Source organism: Neomonachus schauinslandi, chromosome 1 (assembly GCF_002201575.2).
Source record: "Neomonachus schauinslandi chromosome 1, ASM220157v2, whole genome shotgun sequence".
Taxonomy (NCBI): domain Eukaryota; kingdom Metazoa; phylum Chordata; class Mammalia; order Carnivora; family Phocidae; genus Neomonachus; species Neomonachus schauinslandi.
The window spans coordinates 193706129-193730629 of NC_058403.1; the positions used below are offsets into that span (position 1 = coordinate 193706129).

The 24501-nt window shown below is 39.6% G+C and overlaps 1 pseudogene; it reads left to right on the forward strand.

Moving 5' to 3' along the window:
• Positions 1 to 20680, forward strand: part of LOC110585068 — an 80263-nt pseudogene extending 59583 nt beyond the window's left edge.
• Positions 20681 to 24501: the final 3821 nt, after the last annotated feature.

The following is a 24501-nucleotide window of genomic DNA, read 5'->3' on the forward strand; positions in this document are numbered from 1 at the left end:
ATTGATTTTTCCGGAAAGGTCTCTAGAATACAGACTGTGTTTTGATGTAGTACAATGTAATTTTGGATATTCATCCTGAGAACCCGCTCTCTCACTGCTCAGAATGCAGCATGTTCTCGAGTCGAGGAGTGGTACCATGAATGTCAGGACGCCACTTACCACGCACACTGTTTATTCCTGTGTTTAAGGCAATTGGTGGGGATGCTGCTGCGGCTTTGTTGTAACCCCTGAGAAGGCTGCTTTATCCAGTTTTATTTCATGCTGTACTTTTTATCATGGCAGTGTGTAAACATATACAGAAACAGGAAATCCCATTACTTGATTTCCACAATTATTACCCCATGGCTGGTGTATTTTGTATATACGTTTTGTTCTGACAAGTAGACACAATCTTGTCTCCCTCACTACGTCATTTTACAGCAGATGTTGAGTCTTACATCACTTCATAAATAATTCAATATTTATCTCTAAAATTATGACTTTTAAACCACAATACCCTTTATTTATCAGTTAATTTTAAAAATATTATTAAATATTCTGTTGGCATTATCACTATTTTAAGTTCTTTTCTATGTGAATATTACAATTTGATTTGTGCTGTTGGCTGTTATGCAGAACCTATAGAGGTTTTTTTCTTTTGGAACTATGATATAAAAAGAATAGCTCTGTTTCTGGAATGAAAATGTCATATATTTTTGTAAAATATTTTGGGCTAAGACCCCCCCCAAAAAAAAACCGAACACACACACACAACCAACCAACCATTGGAAATCTATCTATAAATAATCTATGCTGCTTAAATTATACTTGAATGATTTTATTTTCCTATTGTTTGTATGCTTAATACCATATATCTTGGGGAAGAGAGGAGGCTCTTTTGAAAATTCCTGCTCCAGGTTTAGCAAGCTGGTACTGACTAGGTGAGGAGTTTGTGGGCTCTTGAGCCCAGTGGCTATTGGGTTCTCGGTGGCTCAGTGGTCTTGGACCGTGGGGCTTAGGGCCCTTAGGACAGGCATCCAGGTTTTGTCCCAGTTGTTGGGTGCAGGCCATTTCAGCAGGTGCTTAAATGAGCACTTACTGTATGCAAATTAAACTGGGGAAAATACCTCAGAATTACTGAATGTGGAGTTAATTTGAAATAGTAATTTTTTGTTATAGTTCAGAAATAGCACAATACATAGTGCAACTAATATTTGAACCTTTCAAAGAATAAACTGGGCAGTGACACATAAAACAAAGTTTAAAACAGGTAATGATCTTCTGTTCTACACTCATTTCCTTCCTTCGCGAGGGCAGTAGTGTGGTTCCTGTATTAGAAATGAGGAGCTGCTCATTGGCGAGAGCACAGGGAGTGTGAGCTGCCAGCCACTTTCTATTGGATTCAGGATGTTTGAATGTGAGAGATTCTTCTGCTCAGGATGACCTGAGGATTTAAGAAAAATTGAGGTTTCTGGAACCTTGATATTTATATGCACCTGTTGAGGTGGTATAGAACCCCTCTCCCCATGTTGATATTATTGAGTTTTAGTAAACTGATACAATCATCTGTCACCAGAATTTAGTTTTAGAACACTTCCATCACCCCCCCCAAAATAATCTTGTGACCAGTTACCAATAACCCCTGCCTCTGCCCTAGCGTCGGGCAACCACTGATGGCTTTTTTTTTTTTTTAAGATTTTATTTTTTTAAGTAATCTCTCCACCCAACTTGGGGCCCAGACTCACAACCCCGAGATCAAGAGTTGCATGCTCTGCCAACTGAGCCAGCCAAGTGCCCCTGTAAGTTTTTTTCTCTACAGTTTTGCCTTTTCTGCAAATTTGATGTAAATAGAATCATTCAGTATGTAGTCTTGTCTGTCTGGCATATTTCATTTCATACGATGTTTTTGAAATTTATCCTTGTTATTGCATGTATCAGTAGTTCACTCATTTTTATTGCTGAGAATTATTCCATTGTGTAGATACACCATATTTTGTTTATCCATTCACTAATTGATGGACATTTGGGTTGTTTCCTGTTCATACCAGTGAACACTTGTGTAAACATCTTTGTATGGATATGTTTTCATCCCTCTTTGGTAGATAGCCAAGAGTGGAATTACTGGGTTGTATGGTAACTGTATTTAAACATTCAGCTCTTAAGAAGTTCTTCTCAAGGAACTGCCAAACTATTTTCAGAGTGGCTGTCCCATTTTCCATTTGCACCAGCATGGTGTGAGAGCTGCAGTCTCTTGTGAACACTTGCTATTGCTAGTCTTTGACTTTACCCGTTTTTGTTGGTTCGTAATGATATTTCCTTGAGGTTTTAACTTGCTTTTCTTAATGACTAATGAAGTATCGGGGCATCTGAGTGGCTCAGTCGTTAAGCGTCTGCCTTTGGCTCAGGTCATGATCCCAGGGTCCTGGGATCGAGCCCCGCATGGGGCTCCCTGCTCTGCGGGAAGCCTGCTTCTCCCTCTCCCGCTCCCCCTGCTTGTGTTCCCTCTTTCGCTGTGTCTCTCCCTGTCAAATAAATAAATAAAATCTTAAAAAAAAAAAAAAATGACTAACGAAGTATCTTTTCATGTGCTTATTTGCCATTCATACATCCTCTTTGTTGAAGTGACTTCACATCTTTTGCCTATTTAAAAAAAATTGGATTGTTTATTGAGTTGTGAGAGTTTTTTTTTTTTTTAAGATTTATTTAGAAAGAATGAGAGAGAATGAGAGTGGGGGAAGGGCAAAGGAGAGAGAGAGAGAGAGAGAGAGAGAGAGGGGAAGCCAATTCCCTGCTGAGCAGGGAGCCCGGACACAATGTGACCCTGAGATCATGACCTAAGCCAAAACCAAGAGTCGGAGGCTTAACCGACTGAGCCATCCTGGCGCCCCTCTAAGAGTTTTTATATACAAATCCTTTATGACATAAATGTTTTGCTGATTTTTCCCCCAGTTTGTGACTTGTCTTTTCTTTTTCTTAATAGAATCTTTGAAGAGCAAAAAGGCTTATTAAACTTTGATACAATCCCAGTTTATTGAATTTTTATTTATTGTTTGTGTCTTTTTGGGGGTCATATCTAAAAAATCTTTGCCAATCCCAGGTCAAAAAAATTTTCTATTTTTTCCTAGATGTTTTATAATTTTAGCTCTTTTTTTTGTGTGTGTAATATTAGCTCTTACATTTAGGTTTGATTCATTTTGAGTGTTTATGTATGGTGTGAAGTAAAAGTTGAGGTCACTATGGTGATGTTTATCCTGTTACTCTGACTTCTCTGTTGGATCTAGAAGTTCCATCCAATTCTGGTTTGATTTCCACCCCCCCCCCAACTTTTTCATAGTCGGTGTTGTATTTCCATCAGGGGACACATAATGTTTCAGGTTGTCTTTTTTTTTTTAAAGATTTTATTTATTTGAGAGAGCATGGGCAGGGGAGGGACAGAGGAAGAGGGAGAGCTGAGCACCGAGCCAGATGCAGGGCTCAATCCCAGGACCCCAAGGACCCTGAGAGCATGATTTGAGCTGAAGTCAGATACTTAACCGACTGAGCCGCCCAGGTGCCCCTCAGGTTGTCTTTTGTTTTCTGATTGATGTAAGCTGTTATTGATGGTCAACACTTAGATCCATTAATTGATTTTATTAGAGATTCTGTCATTCCCTCATCATTTATTAGCTGGATTACTTTTGTTAAAAGAAACATCTCTTTCTCTTCTATTTTGTTATCCAGTGGTATAGTTGTGTATGATCTCTTTAGCTACAAATGCAGTGACTCTATTAACAAGTTGTTTGTGGTAGGTATTTTTTCTAATGCACCATTTCCCAGCTGAATTGGCAGACAAACAGTTTCAACTAATTAGCAAATTGAGGGTTTTTTCCCTCTCTGCATTAATGTCTTCTGAACAAACCCTTCTGCTGGAAACTCTGCTTAAGAGTGTTCTTCTTTGCTGCTTCGTTTGTAGGCAAAGACTGTATATATGGTGAATTATTGGTTTATAAGAGCAAATTACAATCCTGACTGTATTTTTTTCCAGCATACTATTTTGTAATGAGCATAGAGTAATTGCTTGCTTCTTTTTTACAGCTTTGATTTATGATGCTGCCATCTCTTACGCTGCTTTATTGTGATGAAATGGTTTTCTGTTCTTTCCTTGATTTTAACTATAAATAAGAAAAGTTAGAGTTGATGTAAATTTGATTGTGCTTTTACTATTAGTACTTTTTGCTTTTTGTATCTTAGTCGTTAACACCATTTTCACAATTCTTCCCAAATGGGATGATGATTTTTTTTTTTTTTTGGCTGTCATTGTATCTGTTTTAAACACTAACCTAATGTCATAATAACTTTGTAGCATGTTGTAAGTAGATATACCTCAAATAAAAGGATCTATATGTAGCAGATGCTCAGAGTGGTTAGAGCTAAGTAGATGGAGGGGACGAGGGTGGAGGAGGTTTGTGTACTAATTGATCAGCCTAGAATTAGCCCTTGGAGGTATAGAACTTCAGTGCCAGCACATAAAGATTGTGTGTTTTGTAGGTAACTGCTGTGAATATAGCAGGCATTTAAATAGTGCAGCAGAACAGCCAGTCTGTGTCACATATTTAATAGGTCAGATTTTAAAGTAATTTGTTTTAAAATGGACTTGTATGTGTTATGTAATGCATCAGATGTAACAGCTATGCCACCAATAAAAAGTACTGCTAAAGCGGAGCGCCTGGCTGGCTTAGTTGGCAGAGGATGCGACTCTTGATCTCAGGGTTGTGAGCCCTGAGAAATTATCCCCATTAATTTCATTCTGCAGACCATAGACTGTGGGCTTCCTGCAGCCAGGCATTGCATCCAAGTCATAGAGACTGAGGAAGGGCCTGGCCCTGAGGCGCAGGTGGGCTGGGGTGCTCCTCTGGAAGGTCCTGCAAGGTGCTATGGTCATTTCCCAGGAGGGGAATTGTGTATTTAGTTACTTTTCTCTTTATGTTGTAGGGTATGTGGATCTACCTATGATTTTTCTTAGTTTCTCCTGAAAGGTAGTCTGCTTTTGCAAAATGATTGGTAATTTTTTTTTTTCTTTTTTCCTGGAAAGGCAGTGCTCAGACTTGGGAATCTGAAAATTAAAAAATCACAAACCAAGCTGCAGCCAACTTAGATCACCTGAGAATTGGCTCCTTTTCCTCCTGTGGCTTTTGTTTCCATCCAGCTCTCCACTTCTGCAGTTATAACCTCATATGCTTCCTGAGATCCTGGCAGGAGAGCCAGCTTCTTCCCAGACTCGGGGATTAATCTTCACCCTGACAGAGATACACACATGAATTGCTGAAGTGTGGCAGTAACTCACTAGTGTGGCCTCAAAGTCAGTCTTACTGTTGAGTCTTTTTGACCTTGGTAATAAGGTTTCCAATAACTGGATCCTTGCTGTTTCCCCCAATTATATAATGATTAAGTCAGTGCCTTGAACTCCTGAATACCAGTGGCTAGATTTTGTCCTTGAAACTTAATTTCCCTAATATCTGTTCTGAGTTTCTACATAGGCCACCAGCCTGTTTGCTTGTTACTGTTAATTACTCTGCACTCTGCATTATCTTGACCTACATAGATTGTCCTTTCTCACACAAACAAATCTCTCAACTTTAGAGTTAAGTTCTCATTCCTTTTTCTCTTCCTTCCAGACATTTATTGAGTATCTATTTGGAACTGGGACTAGAGAGAGAAAATAACCAAGACCCTGCCTTTAAGAGTAACTGTGGGTATCAACATCAAAATTCCTCCCCCCACCCCAGTTTTATTGAGATACAGTTGGCATATAACACTGCCAGTTAGTCCAAGGTGTATAACATAGTGATTTGATACATGTTTATATTGCAAAATAAGTTTAATGTCTATCACTTAACATATTTACACATTTTTGTTCCTTATGATGATAACTTTTAAGATCTACTCTCTTAACAGCGTTCAAATATACAATACAGTGTTGTTAACTATAGTTACCATGCTGTAAATCACATCCCCAGGACTTACTTATCCTATAACTGGGAGTTTGTACCTTTTGACCACCTTTACCCATTTGGCCACCTCCCCCCCGCCCTCCCCATCTCTGGCAACCACCAATCTATCTGAATCTATGAGTTTGAGTTTTTTAGATTCCACATATAAGTGAGATCATACAGCATTTGTCTTTCTCTTATATCCTTTAGCACACTGCTCTTAAGGTCCATCGATGTTGCAAATGGCAGGATTTCCTTCCTTTTTATGGCTGAAGAATATTCTGTTGTAGATGTATAACCACATTTTCTTTATCCATTGATCCATTGATGGGCACATAGGTTGCTACCATGTCTTGGCTATTGTAAATAATGCTGCAGTGGACTTCACAGTGCAGATATCTTTTGAGGTAGTGATTTTGTTTCAGATACTTAGAAGTGGAGTTGCTGGATCACATGGTAGTTTTATTTTTAATTTTTTGAGGAACTTCCATACTTTTCAAAGTGGCAGCACCAGTTCACATTCCTACCAACAGTGCACGAGGATTCCCTTCTCTCCACACCCTCCCCAACACTTGTTCTTTCTTGTCTTTTTGGTGATAGCCATTCTAACACGTGTGAGGTGATAGCTCATTGTGGTTTTGATTTTCATTTCCCTAAAGATTCATGATGTTGAGCCACCTGTTCATGTACCCATTGGCTATTGTGTATCTTTCTGGAAAGGTATCTCTGTAGTTCTGTGATTGGTTGACTTTAAAGGAACACAGTGAGAAAGGAGTTCTTTATTCCATCAAGCCTGATTACCATGATCTCAGGATCAAAATCTAATTAACTGAGCAAACTTAGCTTTGAAATATTTTGCCTGGCCACATAAGTAGTAGGCTATTTAAAGTGAAATCAAAATCATTTTAAGGCTTTAACTTAGTCTTTTTTGTTCTGTTGGACTACAGATAAACTTAAGTATGTTTCACAGGAAGACCAGGATGGTGAGGGAACTTAGGACCTGTCTTTGGAAAAACTGTTCATTCTCTTAGCTCTGTGAGGGGCTCTTACATGAACAAAGGTGCAGACTCCTTGTGAGTGGGAAACACCTATGGGTAGAAGCCTTTGGAACTTGGGGCAGTTTAAGGATAGGCTTTATGGTGAAGCAACTCAGAAGTGGAATAGATTATCCCAGATGGTGTTCATGGGAGCTTTCTGTCACTGTATCATTGATGGTGTTTGACATAGAATGGACAACTTCCTCCTCAAGGATACGTGGGGAAGAATGTGCTAGAGAAGCACCCTAGGTTAATGGAGAGGTGTTCCTTGTGGAAATGTTGGGGCATGAGAATAGTGAATAGATAACCACAAAACTATGAGGACCATTGGACTAGGTGCCACCTATTGAAGTTTCTTCCAACTTTTAGATCCACCAATCTCCATTACTTAGTGGAACAAAGAAAAAAAGTTTTTTTTAAATCATCTAGGCAGTTGAGTTCATGTATGTGAAAGTGCAGCACAGGGTGTAGTTCCTGATGGCACTAAGCAAATGTTTGAAAATGGGAGCGATATGAGCATAAAGTATTTAATTATTTGGGGGGAAATGAGCAAGAGGAAAAATGTTTATGCATTAAAGTTCATCACTCATCATTTGAGTAAAGTAGAAAAATTATTTTCTCCTCATACTTCACCCCAGTTCATCAGTATCCCTCTGAAATTGCAGGATTGGGTGGGCAGCCCCACGGCAGTGATGTCTATTTAGTAGCTTTATTCGTGTGCTTTACAGATGTCTCCATTTCCAAGGCCCAAATTCCATTATATTTAGTTCTCACCACAGTATCTGTTAAAGTCAAGAAAACTTTCTTGACCAGACTTTTCATTAAGGTGGCTCTTTGAAGTCTAACTAACTGGCAGTCTGAATTTGACATTTTGTTAAAGATTCGGATAAGAGTAGCATTCTGCTGTTTGAATGACTTGATTTTTTTTTTTTTCCCTAAAACATTGTTTTGAGAGGAATTTGAAGTACGCGCATGACTTTTGGTAGTTAGATTTGACGTTAGGCCTCTTCAAGCATTGAATTTCCTGGTCTGTGAGGACTGACTGAGTGTCCTGTCTCTCCTTGTCTGGCTGAGGCCACAAAGGTCCAAACTCGATGCAGCTGAGCTTGTGCTTATCTGCAGATGATCATTTTGGAGGGATTTAATGTGAGTTTAGACAACTGAATTGAGTTCCTTTTTATACGTTATGCTTTTTTTTTTTTAATTTTTTATTTTTAAAGGTTTTATTTTTTTATTAGAGAGAGAGAGACAGTGAGAGGGGGAACACAAGCAGGGGGAGTGGGAGAGGGAGAAGCAGGCTTCCCGCAGAGCAGGGAGCCTGATGTGGGGCTCGATCCCAGGAGCCTGGGATCATGACCTGAGCCGAAGGTAGACGCTTAACTGACTGAGCCACCCAGGCGCCCCTATATGTTATGCTTTAGTAGAGAATAGTACTGCATTTATAATCTCACTGCTTGTAAGAAAATATTGAAGAAAAACACATTAATGATGTAGAGTGTGCGCTTTGAGTTGTTATCTTGATGATGATGTTTTTCCTGAATGCATGTTTTAACCAACTAGCTCATTTATTTTCTCAACAGTTTAAACACAACAATTAAAGTAACAACCTTCTTCTGCTCTTGCCCCCATCCCACACTTCGAAATATAGATCAGAACAGTTTTCATAGACGATGCTGGAAATTTTGCCCCTCTGAAAGAGACATCAGTAACTGTTCACCTGCCTTGTGTTAATTTGCAAATAAAGTTTGAATTCTTGTCAGCTTGCTTTGATGACTTAAGGCACCTGTCTCTGTTTCAGTTACGGTTTTATCCAAGACTGAAAGAAGTTTTGTATTTTGTAAAAACTATTTTTTTCTTATACATATGAAGATTAGTGTAGCATAGTCAGTATTATTATTTTTTTTTAATGTTTTATTTATTTATTCATGAGAGTCAGAGAGAGAGAGAGAGAGAGGCAGAGGCAGAGGGAGAAGCAGGCTCCCCACCTAGCAGGGAGCCCGATGCAGGACCCGATCCCAGGACCCCAGGATCATGACCTGAGCCGAAGGCAGACGCTTAACCATCTGAGCCACCCAGGCGCCCGCATAGTCAGTATTATTAAGAATTTAAAATTATGTAGATATTTTTGTACTACAGGCTAGAAAGTGGAATTGATAAGTGCTAATCTTGGAAAACTGACAGTCTTTGTAGTACTGTATTTAAGTTTACTTAAATAATAATTTAATGGTAGAAAAAAAAAACATTGTTTTTATAGAAAGAATAGGAAAGTGGAGGAGGAGGCATTGTTTTGTTGTTGTTTAAAAGGAGTAGAGATTTAACCAAAAATTTCTGTGTATTTAACATAAACACTTCTAGTTTTCAGAGGAAGTTTACTATAGATTAATATGTGTAGGTACTGCAATCTGCAAAAGCAAACAACAAGCTGCACTAAGTTCTATACTGAACAGACAGCAGGCTGCCAGGCATCCCATTTGAGCTCTAGAATAACAGGTAAGTAGACTGTTGTTCTGCCAGTTGGGGTTTTGGTTTTACATTTTACAGATGAGTTTAATTAGTTTCCTAATTAGCAAAACTTAAGCTCTTTTTTTCCTTATGCCTATTTAACTTTTTGCACTGAATTATTTTACAGATGTAACATGTGTCCCAGCCTATTTCTAGTAGTAACCAGAGGTTTACTCCTTTCCTGTGAGCACTTATTTTAAAAGCTACTGAAGAGTTGTTTTGTTTTCTAAATAATTTATTCTTTTTCTAAATAACTTATCCTTGTTCCTTGTCGTTATTGAATGTTCAGCATGCTTCTTAGGTTTGTGGACCATGACATAATGGCCTGGAGTTTTGCAGTAGACTCAAGGTTTCCCAGGGATGTCCCAGGGGGCAGCAGCATTGCCCAGGAGTTGGGAAGCGTTCCTGAGGGACTGGTTTTTACCTGATCATGCTGTTTAGGTGCTTATAGTGATTTTGAGGGGTAGAGCCTATCCAGAGGTCCTTGACATTTACAATTGATAGTCTGCTTCTTTTAGGGCCTTAAGTCTTAAAATATCCTAATGAATTAATTGTATAGCACATGGGATTATAGTCCAGGAGTCTTTAAAGTCTGACATAAAGCTTTTAAAAATACCTGTGTGCTTAATACAGCAAAATAAAGCAGCAAAATCACCAAAGCATCCTGCCTTAGGATGACACCTTCTGTTGAAGGCTTTGAGGATATGGAGTGGAGGTTAAAGTTTGGTGACTGATGGACAGAAGGCAGCCTCCCAGGGGTCTGGAGACATTAGTCACTACAGCTTGCCCGCCACTCTTCTCCAGGCCTCTGGGGGAAAGGAAGAAGCCTCTTTACTCCCTTGGGGACAAAGGTTTTGTTTATGGGCTTTCCTGCTGATTCTAAGGTTTTTTGTTTTTTTAAAGATTTTATTTATTTGGCAGAGAGAGACACAGTGAGAGAGGGAACACAAGCAGGGGGAGTGGGAGAGGGAGAAGCAGGCTTCCCGTGGAGCAGGGAGCCCGATGTGGGACTCGATCCCAGGACCCCGGGATCATGACCTGAGCTGAAGGCAGACGCCCAACGACTGAGCCACCCAGGCGCCCCTGATTCTAAGGTTTTTTTGATGGTGGCTGTTTATCACACTGTTTCTTTTTTAGCCTTTTGACTGTTCTCTAAACTCAATGTCCTTCCATTCCATCAAATAATTATTAAAGAAATGTACCTTAATTAAAGAAAAGTTACTGTATAACTTTGCTAGGAGGGGTTAGAAGGGTATTTGGTAAGAAAAATGAGAGTGTTTCAAGTACTGAAGGGCTGGGAACCATCCTTGCAACAGTAAGGATCTTCATTCGACTGAGAGTTTTGTTAAAGCAATAATAGCCACTGTGCTTTGAGGTCTACTGTGCTATAAACTTTTATATGCAGTAATTGAATAATCAAAAGTGACATTATGGGATAGGTATAGTTGTTAACATCTCCATTTTATAGATGATGACACTGAGGCATAAATTGGTTACATAACTTGCACAAGCCAGCCGTGCACACCCAGCAGTCTGGCTGCTGAGGCCACATGCTTCCTTATCAGGACGGTCTAGTTATTTTTGATACGGTGTTGATCATTCATACACCTTGATTTTCTCCCCTTTGGAAGGCTAAGTTAACCCCTTAAAATTTTTTATTTTTGTGTGGTGCCATATTTTATGTAAATTATCATTTCGTCTTCACAACAGCCCCTCAGTCTATGTATAATCTAACAGACAAGGAAGCTGAGCTAGCAAGCACTGGCCTGGGGAATTTTAGCCAGGTCTCCTTTTTATGGTTAGTCTAGTCCATTCTCACTGTTTATCATTCCCCAGCTGTGAGTCTTGTTGTTCGCTGTTCAGAGAAGCATTTGCTCAACCAGTGAAGACAAAGGCACAAAGTCAAAGAGACCTGAATTCCCTTCTGAGCACCTCTACTGGTTTTGCTGAGTGATATTTTTCAAGACATTTAGTGTGCTGAACTTTGTGTAGAACAATTTTAGTTCTACTCATTATTCAGCTTCTGTTGTTTTTCATTTTCTTCAAGAGAATAGTCAATATAATTGGCTTTTATGTTACTTCCAACAGTTCATGTACCAGAGAATTTGCAAATATAATATCACATCTAAGGCCACCAGGAATTTATAGGGAGAGAAAAGCATGGACTGTCAGATGGAGGTTTGTCTGATGCATGTTTTTTTTTTTCCTGGTGTATGTGTACCTAGTATCTCCTCTGATTGACCTGCCTTTCTGATTTCTAACGTAGTTATTAGGGAGTTTCAGACCTTCCCTCTTCCCCTCCCACTGGGCTTCCTTTTCGAGGGGCTGAGTATAATGAGATGAGGACATGGGTAGCCATTTGGGAGGTAGAGACAATTAAGTCACTCTCTAGGCCTGATTTGAACTTCTGGGTCTTTTTGGTTTGTGGTCAGTTCCTTAACCTTGAGCTAAGAACTTCAGAAACATGTGGTGGTCTTTATTTCAGGTTTCTGTTTATTCTGCCTATAGCTGAGTTCTTACAATTGAAGTATATTAGTATCTCTGGTCTCTTGATTATCCCTTTTAAGTATTAATCTATCCCACTGCCAGACTCGCTTGTAGGGTAATGTAAATTTGATCAAGTGTCTGGGAGTTTTAGGCCACCCTTACCAGATGTCCAAATTATAGTCATGTGACTCGTTCTTCTTGGTCATGGTAATTGGAGGGAGAATAGGGGAATAAGGATATCAAAATGCATGAATAATTAAAAATATTCATTATTTTGTTCACAGCTCCAACTTCCCCTTTTTACCTTTCACAGTAGTTTTTGTGGAGGGGAAGGAGGGGAGCAGAAAACAGATTTTGAATTTTGATTTAAATTTTCTTTCTACTTCTCTGTATTTAGTGTACTCTTTAAACATATTCCTGGGGCGCCTGGGTGGCTCAGTCATTACACCTCTGCCTTCGGCTCAGGTCATGATCCTGGGGTCCTGGGATCGAGCTCTGCATTGGGCTCCTTGCTCAGCTGTGAGTCTACTTCTCCCTCTCACTCTGCTCCTCCCCGCCGCCACTCATGCTCTCTCTCTCTCTCTCAAATAAATAAAATCTTAAAAAAAAATAAACATATTCCTAAGAGGTATAGCAAAATTAATACTGAAGGGGCACTTTCTCTTTCAGTTAGCATACATACATTTTTTGATGAGCCATCGGAAGTTCTTCAGTTTGCTTATAATAAATATCATTGCCTGCCAGTACTTTTTGCATTAAATATTCTCTGGTATCCAAAAAAGAAGTGTGTGTGTGTTTGTGTGTGTGTTCGGCCATATAGCAAAAGCTGCTTGGTCTAGAGGTTACGATATATAAAATTATTTCAGTTAAACTTACAGGTTTTACAATTTAAAAATAGTTTGTTCCACCAGAGTTTTGGTTCAGTAATTAATAATTTGAATTTGCAGTTCATTAATTGAGCAGGTATTCATAAATACCAACTATGTTTTAGGAGCAGGGACATTCATCTGATTTGTTAATTATTCTACCCTACTGCCCAGCACAGAGCCTGGCACAGAATAGGCATTCAGTAGTATTGGTTGAATGAAACAGTGCATGTCCTCATGGAGTTTACGTGCTGGTGTTATACCCACATCTAGCACTGGACGTTTTCCGGGCCCCAAGAGAAGTAGAATACATAGTCTGTATACATTTTGATGCAGTGTATTTGCTGACCTGAGTTGTAGGAGGTACTATTGCAAGGTGAACATTGGATGGTATTAACAAGACTCAGGATATTTTGAAACTATCTTGCCTCTCTTATTGGGAATCAGAGTATATTTCCCAGAAGCTCCCAGGAGACTCTCTTCTCTTGTAGCCAGGACTGGGTCACATAGATACACGGAAGGCCCGGAACACAGTTATCTGATAGCGAGGAGTGGACTGACTGACTGATTGAGTGGGTCCATTATGTGGAACAGGGTTTTGCCATGCTGAGCACATCTGGGATTCAGGGCAAGGGGAAGAGAGGGAAGGACTGACCAGGCTACTAGGAGTGACTCTACCGAATTGGAGACTTGAATATGGACTGGGCTTAATTTTGTGCAGTGATGTGAAGAAAGTGGTTTCTAGGTGTGTACAAAGGTAAACTGGAATTTTAACCTATTCAAGAACAAACTTTAATCTTAACACTTGGAACAGTATGTTATAAATTAAAATTCTTCTTTTTTTTTTTTAAAGGTTTTATTTATTTATTTGAGAGAGAGAGAGCACAAGTGAGTGGGGGGGAGGGTGGAGGAAGAGGGAGAAGCAGGCTCCCCACTGAGCAGGGAGCCCGACATGGGCCTTGATCCCAGGACCCCGAGATCATGCCCTGAGCTGAAGGCAGACGTTTGACTGACTGAGCCACCCAGGCGCCCCTAAAGTGTTATAAATTAAATAAATTCTTTTAAATCCTTTTCTCTGGAAACAGTAATTAGTTTACTTATCATTTCATTTAAAGAATAAAGACCTTTGGGACACCTGGGTGGCTCAGTCTGTTAAGTGTCTGCCTTTGGCTCAGGTCATAATCTTAGGGTCCTGGGATCGAATCCCCCACTGGGCTCCTTGCTCAGTGGGGAGCCTGCATCTCCCTCTCCCACTCCCCCTGCTTGTGCTCTCTCTCTCTCTGTCAAATAAATAAAATCTTTAAAAAAAATAAAGAATAAGGACCTTCTATTTCTTTTTACAAGTGTTCAGTAATTCAGAGGTTTTTTTTAAAGATTTGAGAGAGAGAAAATGGGGGGAAGGGCGGGGGGAGAGAGAGAGAGAGAGAGAATCTCAAGCAGACTCTCCGCTGATCAGGGAATCCAATATGGGGGTCAGTCCCTGGACCTTGGAATCATGACCTGAGCCGAAGGCAGATGCTTAACTGATTGAGCCACCCAGGCGCCCCGTTTTAATTAGGCTTTTATTCTTTCATATGAACTAACTAGTGTAAGGACCTACTAAAATAACATTTTAGAAGTTCATAGATGGTAACATTTAGGTACCATCTAGAGTCCTGGTTACTCACCATTTTACTAGAACAGTATAGAACCTTGAATAAATAATAAAGAACTAGAGTATAAATCATGTAGAGCCATCACTTTGTGGTACAGGAGACATACCTCACAGTAGTCCTTACAGTCTGCGCTCTGAGAAAAACCTGAAGTCTAGGGAGTTCAGGCTCTGGAATCAGACTGGGGTTCAAATGCTGCCCCTGTTTGCTTACTAAATGAACTGGTTTCATCATCTGTAAAATGGGGGAATCATGTATGGGATAAGTAGAATGGTTAGGTTTAAATAAGATCTAATTTGAAAATAGTTCACACTTACGTTATACTTCATGTTCACAGTACGCTATACGGCCCATATACTGTTGGGCAGTGTTTTATTTACTATATAACACACAAAAAGTGCTAGGCACATACCGAGTAGGTACTCATATATTACTTTTTTTTAGATAAATGGCTAACAAGCATCTGTTGAGTAGGCATGAAATTTCTGAACTGTCATTTGACATGAAGAGGCTGAGAAATAGCTACTAGGAGATTACAGAAGTTTCAAGGCTTTTCATAACCAAACATAGTCTATTCATGTAATGATTTTATAATACTATTGAAAGGGGTACATATTTGGCAGTGTTTATATTGGTGAATCAAATACTTATTTAATCAGAGCAAGACATATTGACTGTTTCAACATGTGCTCATGTAACTGGCTCCTATGAATAAAGCCCGTAACCCATGAAAACTGTGATAATATTTGAACTCTAAAAGATCTGCCATTTCTCCAGCTTACAGAGTTGATCTTTAAATGCTTCTGTCATATCTTGGTACAATGAAAGGTAATTTCAAAACTATGATTTAGTGATCCTGGTATCTGGTGTAGAAATGGTGCCTGGTACTCTGGTGCTAATTAGCAATTGCTAAGGAAACAGGCTGTGAGGTGGTCATACTTAAAACTGTGAATCAAGGATTTATAAATTGGTTGGTGTGAGATTTCCAACGTCATTACAGTATGAATCAGTTTTTAAAAATTCTTTATGCTTGACATTTTTGAAAGACATGTAATAAAGAAGAGTTAAAAAATTGACCTTGAGGTTTTAATGGGAAGTGTATGGGTTTTGAAATTAGGATTTTAAACAATAAAACAGCACAAATTACTGAATTGGTGTGACAAAATGCCTTCATGGATGATCAGTAAACCTAGAAAAAATGAAGTATGAGAGCAGGACTGAAGCTGACAAGAAGGTTCCCAAGGTGTGAAATCAGGATAGAAGCCATTCTAGTTATTTTAAAGGTTTTTTTTTTTTTTTTTTAAAGATTTTATTCATTTATTTGAGAGAGATTCAGAGAGAGACAGAGCATGAGCAGGGGGGAGAGGGAGAGGGAGAAGCAGGCTCCCTGCTGAGCAGCAGGGAGCCTGACGCTGGGCTTGATCCCAGCACCCAGAGATCATGACCCACTGAGCCACCCAGGCATCGCATCCCTTGAAAAGTTTTTATTAGGCTTGAATGAAGTATAGCATTTGGAAATAGCTTATAAATTGGGAACGCTATTCATATAAAGAGTGTAATAATTATACTTTTGTTGATGGTAAAAAGTTTTCCTGAAAACTCAAAAGAGCGAACCTTTAATAATGAAGAAATGAATCATATTGGTCGATTTTCTATTGAAACCCCTGCTTTTTCTTCCTCAGACCACTCCTCCTTCAGACTTTACCCCCAGGTGGCAGTTTCATCCTTTCTATTGCTTAGACCAAAAAATTGGAGTCAGCCCAGACCCTGTTCTTTCTCTCACACGCCACATCCAGTTTCCCTTTTACCCTTCTCAAACCCTTTTCACCAGTGGGCCTGGCCGCTAGCACGCTCGCCAGGATTGTTTCGGGGTCTTGTTTATTGGTCTTCCTGCTTCTGCTCTTACTCACTTAACAGTCTGTTCTCGACATAGTTGCCAAGTGATCCTTTTGAAAGATAGGTCAGATTACATCTCTCCTCTGCTCAAAATCCTCCAGTGGCTTCCTCAAAACCAAAATCTTCACAGCAGCCTACATGTTTGTATATAATCTGGTGCCTGGTACCTTTGTGAGCTCATCTCCTAAGCATCTTTGCCATGATCATTCTGCTCCAACAGCAGTGGCCTCCAAAGTGCCACACAAGCTCCCACTTCAGGATCCTTGCACTTTCTCCCTGAAATGTTCTTCCCCAGGTACCCACTTCCTTATTTCCCTTAGGTGTTGGCTAATGTCACCTCATCACTGAGGCCTTGGTTACTCTTTTGAAATTAATAACTCCGTGTCCTCCTTCCTTGCCTCATTTTCCCCCCTTTTATTGTCATTCAGCATACTTTATACTTCATTATCTGTCTTCCCACACTAGATTGTAAGATCCATGAGGGCAGGTTTTCCTTCCCTCTGTTTGTGTACTTAGAATAGGATGTGGCAGATAGTATGTGCTCAGTAAATATTTATTGACTAATTGCAATTCCATGGCAGTTCATTAGTATCACTACTGTTGATTCAAAGAGCCTTCTTTAAACAACATCACTGATATTATCTATTAATGTAAGTTCTAAAAAATGGTAGTACTAATTCTAAGCATTCATAATTAATGGTGGGAAGTGCTACTTTACAGTTCCCAGCTTCCCTTGTAGTCAGACGGGGTCCATGTGACTGAATTCTAACAATAGAATGTGGGTGGAAGGCCTGGATCAAGGAAACCTCCATGAATGATCCCCCTACACTCAATGATTTGGGGAGCCTGTGTTGAAGATGCAGAGCTATGAGGTAGAAGGTGCTTGGCCTGATGAATTACCACGTGGAGGACAGGTGCCTACTCATCAGGAACACCTGTTTGGACTATCTCTGAGTGAGAAATAGCTATTGGATTAAGCAACTGTAATTTGGAATTTATCCGTTGAAGCATAGCATTCCCTTAACTAATACAAACCAATGACAGCTAAATTCTCCTTGTTCTGTTGCATATCCTAATGGTACCCAGATTTCTTGTCTCTTTTTTGTTTTTGGCTTCTGTATTTGAAAATGGAAATAATGTTATTTTAAAGTTTTTATTTATTGCCGGCCTTGCTGAGCCGGCCGGCCAGCCTGGCTCCCCATCCCTGACCCTGACGGGCAGGCGGGCTGCCCTAAGGAGGCCGCGAGGGGAGGGCTGGGCCAGCCGGTGGGTGGGCGACGATGCACAAGGAAGAGCACGTTGGACCGGGCCTTTTTCAGGTTCCTGCGGGATCCAGCCAGATGCCAGAAGTGGGTGGAGAATTGGAGAGCGGACTTAAAAGATAAAATACCTGATCAACTAAACAAACATTATCGATTATGTGCCAAACACTTTGAGACCTCTATGATCTGTAGAACTATACATTTACAGAGGCATCAGAAAACTAAAGAATGATTGGGTTATTTTATTTCTCAAAATTAATTGAAGCAGATACTTGTGAAGTCATTGGGAGAGTCCTTATAGGACAGTTCTTCGAGATAATGCAATACCAACAATATTTGATCTTACCAGTCATTTGAACAATCCACATAGTAGACACAGAAAAACAAAAGAATTGAGTGAAGATGAAATCAGGACACTGAAACAGAAAAAAATTGATGAAACTTCTGAACAGGAACCAAAACATAAAGAAATAAACAATAGCAACGCTCAGAATCCCAGTGCAGAAGAAGGGGGTGAAGAACAGGATGAAAACATTTTACCTTTAAGCCTTGAAGAGAAAGAAAACAAAGAATACTTAAAATCTTTATTTGAAATTTTGATTCTTTTTTTTTTAAGATTTTTTATTTATTTATTTGAGAGAGAGACTGAGAGAGAGAGAGAGCATGAGAGGGGGGAGGGTCGGGAGGGTCAGAAGGAGAAGCAGACTCCCTGCCGAGCAGGGAGCCCGATGTGGGACTCGATCCCGGGACTCCAGGATCATGACCTGAGCCGAAGGCAGTCGCTTAACCAACTGAGCCACCCAGGCGCCCGAAATTTTGATTCTTATGGGAAAACAAAACATCGCTCTGGATGGGCATGAAACTGATGAAATCCCAGAGGGTCTCTTTACTCTGGATAACTTGCAAGCACTGCTGGAGTGCCGGATAAATTCTGGCGAAGAGGTTCTGAGAAAGCGCTTTGAGACAACAGCAGTTAACACATTGTTCTGCTCGAAAACACAGCAGAAACAGATGCTAGACATCTGTGAGAGCTGCATTCAGGAGGAGACCCTCAGGGAAGTGAGAGACTCCCACTTCTTTTCCATCATCACTGATGATGTAGTGGACATAGCAGGGGAAGAACACTTGCCTGTGTTGGTGAGGTTTGTTGATGAATATCATAACCTGAGAGAGGAATTTGTGGGTTTCTTGTCTTATGAAGCTGATGCAGAAATTTTGGCTGTAAAATTTCACACTATGATAACTGAGGGGGGGTGGTTAAACATGGAGTATTGCCGTGGCCAGGCTTACATTGTGTTCAGTGGATTTTCTTCCAAAATGAAAGTCGTTGCTTCTAGACTTTTAGAGAAATACCCCAAGCTGTCTACACACTTTGCTCTTCCTGTGCCTTAAATATGTGGTTGGCAAAATCAGTGCCTGTTGTGGGAATATCTGTTGCGTTAGGAACAATTGAGGAAGTTTGTTCTTTCTTCCATCAATCTCCACAATTGCTTTTGGAGCTTGACAACGTAATTTCTGTCCTCTTTCAGAACAATGAGGAAAAGGGTAAAGAACTGAAGGAAATCTGCCATTCTCAAGTGGACAGGCAGGCATGATGCTTTTGAAATTTTAGTGGACCTCCTACAAGCACTTGTTTTATGTTTAGATGGTATAAATAGTGATACAAATATTAGATGGAATAACTATATAGCTGGTCGAGCTTTTGTACTCTGTAGTGCAGTAACAGATTTTGATTTCATCGTTACCATTGTTGTTCTTAAAAATGTTCTGTCTTGGAGCGCCTGGGTGGCTCAGTCATTGGGCGTCTGCCTTCAGCTCGGGTCGTGATCCCAGGGTGCTGGGATCGAGCCCCGTATCGAACCCCACATTGGGCTCCCTGCTCCGCGGGGAAGCCTGCTTCTCCCTCTCCTCCTCCCCCTACTTGTGATCCCTCTCTCGCTGTGTCTCTCTCTGTCAAATAAATAAATAAAATCTTTTAAAAAAATTTATTAAAAAAAATGTTCTGTCTTTTACAAGAGCCTTTGGGAAAAACCTCCAAGGGCAAACCTCTGATGTCTTCTTTGCAGCCAGTAGCTTGACTGCACTGCTGCATTCACTAAATGAAATGATGGAAAATATTGAAGTTTATCATGAATTTTGGTTCGAAGAAGCCACAAATTTGGCAACTAAGCTTGATATTCAGATGAAACTCCCTGGGAAATTCCGCAGAGCTCAGCAAGGTAACCTGGAATCTCAGCTCACTTCTGAGAGTTACTATAAAGAAACTCTTAAGTGTTCCAGCAGTGGAACACATTATTCAGGAACTGAAAGATTTATTCTCAGAACAGCACCTCAAAGCTCTTAAATGCTTATCTCTTGTACCCTCTGTCATGGGACAGCTCAAATTTAATACATCGGATGAGCATCATGCTGACATGTACAGAAGTGACTTGCCCAACCCCCACACACTCTCAGCTGAGCTGCATTGCTGGAGAATCAAGTGGAAACACAGAAGGAAAGATATAGAGCTTCCATCCACCATTTATGAAGCCCTGCATCTACCAGACATCAAGTTTTTTCCTAATGTTTATGCATTGCTGAAAGTCCTATGTATTCTTCCTGTGATGAAGGTTGAGAATGAACGCTATGAAAATGGGCGAAAGCGTCTCAAACCATACCCGAGGAGGGGCGCCTGGGTGGCTGAGTTGGTTAAGTGGCTGCTTTCGGCTCAGGTCATGATCCTGGAGTCCCGGGATGGAGTCCCGCATCGGGCTCCCTGCTCGGCAGGGAGTCTGCTTCTCCCTCTGACCCTCCTCCCTCTCATGCTCTCTGTCTCTCATTCTCTCTCTCTCAAAAAAAAAAAAAAAAAAAAAAAAAAACCCATACCCGAGGAACACTTTGACAGACCAAAGGTCAAGTAACTTGGCTTTGCTTAACATAAATTTTGATATAAAACATGATCTGGATTTAATGGTGGACACATATATCAAATGCTATACAACTAAGTCAGAGCTTCCTACAAGTAACTCAGGAACCATTGAAAATACCTAAAAGACTTTTAAAGTAGGCTTTCTATTACGTTTGATATTTGGAAAAATCTGTAAGAAATTTGAAAACATCTTACAGAAAAGCTGTCAGGTGTATGTAGGCCCCACTTAATCACTGAATATCTTGACCTGTCGATCTCTCATTGAGTACATTAGCCATTGACAATCTGCCTATTTAAATGGCCCCCGTTTAAACTCTCATGCTTTGGAGACATACCTGTTCCAGAAGATAGCATTGAAAGTGCCACATTACACTTCTGTGGGATCTCTGCTAATGGCACTTGGGAATTGTTTTAGTTAAGTCATTTTAGATAAAACATTTATTGTCACTGGATCCAATTGTCTGGTATTGAGTTATCAGTTCTTAGAAGACAAAGATTTTGAAGACGAATGGGAGGAAGGAGTACATTTTATAAAATGTTACAATGAAGCTCAGAGTGACCTTTAAATAGTAGGAGTGTTAGTATGTTAAAAATCTGTAATGGACAGTTAAGGGAGTTACCAGAGAGAGAGAGAGAGAAACAGGAGCTTGCCAGGCAAGGATTGCAGTAGAGATTTTGTCTTTATTAAATAAACTTAAAGGAACAAGTTACAGTTAAAGTTTGAATGGGAAAGCCTGCCATTGTTGTTCCACATTGGATTGTTGCTGTTTACATTCCTTTGTTGAGCCTACATCTTCATAAGCTCTTTAGCAAGTGTATGTAGAACACCTAGTCTTCGTAAGCTTTTTAGCAGGTATATGTTGAACACCTCTGTTCATGGTCAAGACAGGATCAGAGGCCATGGATACTGACAACCGATTTGTCTGTTTTCCTCTGTCTTTTTCCATGACTGTATCTACTGCCTCGTCTTGATTTATAAACAAAACCTAGAAAACCTACAAAAGTAAGTGTTTTGTGGTTTATCTAGGAATAATACAGAAAATATTGCTGTTATTTTTGGTGAAGAAAATCAATTTTGTATAGTTTATTTCAACCTAAATAAAATGTGAATTTTGTTCTTAAAAAAAAAAAAAGAAGATTTTATTTATTTAACTTAGAGCAGGGGGAGGGGCAGAAGGGGAGGGAAAGGGACAAGCAGACTCTGCGATAAGTGCAGAGCCCAAGGTGGGGCTCGATCCCACAACCCTGAGACCATGACCTGAGCTGAAACCAAAAGTCAGATGTTTAACCAACTGCACCTCCCAGGCGCCCCAGGAAATAATGTTATTTTAAAAGCACAGTTGTGTTCTTAAGATGACTTTATTTTTTTACAGCTCGATCAAGATATATTTCATATACCATAAAATTCACTCATTTAAAGTGTATAGTAGTACAGAGTGGTTTTTTTTTATTGATGAAGTATAGTTGATATAGAATGTTAAACTAGTTTCAGGTGTACAATACAGTTGAATGGTTTTTATTCAGAGTTGTAGGACTGTCATGGCAATCTAGTTTTAGAATGTTTCAATGTTCCCATAAGAAACTCTGTATACAGTAGTAGTCCCTTCCCATTACTCTTTCCCTCTAGCCCTTGGCAGCCTCACTAATCTATCTTTGTCTCAGTGGACTTGCCTGTTCTGACCATTCTATACAAATGGAAGCATTTAATACATTTAATTATGTGGCTTTTTTTTTCCTTTAAAAAATTTTTTTAATTTCAACTCAATTTAGTTAACATATACTGTATTATTAGTTACTGGGCTAGAATTTAGTGATTCATCAGTTGCATGTAACGCCCAGTGCTCATTACATTAAGTGCCCTCCTTAATGCCCATTACCCAATTGCCCCTTCCCCCCACCCACCTCCCAATATGTGGCCTTTTATGTTTGACTTCTTTTACTTGGTATATTTTCAAAGTTATCTAAATTATAGCATGTATCAGTACTTCATTCCTTTTTATGACTGAATAATATTCCACCAGCATTGCCTTCATGTGTTGTCGCCCCCAGAGGAGTAGGGTCCCTGGTAAATACCATAGTTCCTTTAGGGCTGCAGGCACGAGATGCTCCCAGAGCGGTCTGGGAGTGGTAGGTGGTGTGGCTTATGTCCTGCTGCCCTCTCTTGTTTGCTCCCTTGCTTCTCTGGCCTCTGCTTTCTCGGTCCCCTAGCTGTTCTTGGAATCAGCTCCTGTGCTCTCACTGCCAGCCTCTGGGCTGGCTTTTCCCTCTGCTTGGCATGCTCTTTCCTTCCATGGCTCCTTCAGGGCTTTGTCCTGCTTCACTGACATCTCTCTGATCTTTTTACAGGGCCAAACACATAGGTTTCTGGTAAATATTTGTTGAAAAAATGAATAAATTTCCATTTTAATAAATACATTTTCTTTTTCTTAAAATAAAAATTTAAGTCATAGAAATACACATGTGAATACATTGTCATCCTAAAAAATTTATCCGGTGCAGATAAAGCAAAAATTCCCTTTTAGCTCTGTACCTGAGTCTGTCTCATAACCGCTGATAGCGACTTGGATGTATTCTTCCAGACCATTTTAAAGGCTTCTGCACATATATATCTGTACCTGTAGAAATAGTTTTGTGTATATATATTCTTTTTATGTATATACATACATATACAGATACAGGCATACCTTGGAGACTGTGCATTCCATTCCGGACCACCCCAATAAAGTAAATACCACAATAAAGTGAGTTACAGGAATTTTTTGGTTTCCTAGTATATATATAAGTTATGTTTACAGTATATTATAGTCTGGTAAGTATGCAGTAGCATTGTATCTCCAAAAAACAGTGTACATATCTTACTTTAAAAATATTGCTAAAAAATGCTATCATCTGAGCTTTCAGCAAGTCATAATCACTGATCATAGGTCACCATAACAAATAAAATAACACAAAGTTTAAAATATTGCCAGAATTACCAAAATGTGACACACAGACACAAAATGAGTATATGTTCTTGGAAAAAGTGGCGCTGATAGACTTGCCCGACATAGAGTTGCCACAGACCTTCAATCTGTGAAAACTGCAGTATCTGCTGAGCACAATCAAGTGAATTGCAATTAAATGAGGTATGCCTGTATAAGTATAAACTACTGTCTATTCCCAAAACTGTGGAGCACCCCCAGTATAAGCTCTGACCCTATGAAACTGTCCTATTCTTTTTAGCCCTCATGTTAGGGAGGTGCCCTGATTTACTGATGGATGTTGAGATCTTCATTTCTCCCTTAGTGTAGACAGTATTCAAGCACACGTTTAGGCCCTTGCATCGTACACATGGGGGTGCTTCTCCGTGTATGCCCTGGAAGAGACAACAATTTCATCTCTTTCTTTAAAAATGTTATGCTACTTATTTCTTTATTTTCTTTGGGTATTTTTCTGAAATAGATACTGGAAATGGAATTGTGTGGTTGTAGAGAATGCAAGTTAAAATTTTTAATGGAATAAAATTTTTCTCTAAAAGGGTTGTAGCCATTTGTGTTCTTCACCTAGTAATGACAGCATCCATTTCTTTATATATTTTCACCTGTATTGGATGTTACTAATCTTTTATTTTTCCAATCTGCGTGAGAAATAACTCATTTTAGCCCTTGACATTGAACATATTTTCATATGCTTATTGATCATTTGCATTTCTTCTCTAACATTCCTGTTTATACCTGACTTTTTTTCTCCAAACCAAAAAGGTTTGGCCTTTTTTCTTTATTGATGCTTTCTGTGATTTATTTCTGTGATTTATTAGTGCTTTCTGTTATTATGACTATTAATCATTTGTGTATTATATATGCTGGAAATATTCTAGTCTGTGGCTTGGTTTTTAAGTTGTTTATGGTGTCTTTCTGCCAATCAGAAGTTTTAAGTATTTTTAAATATTCCATTTTATGGCTTC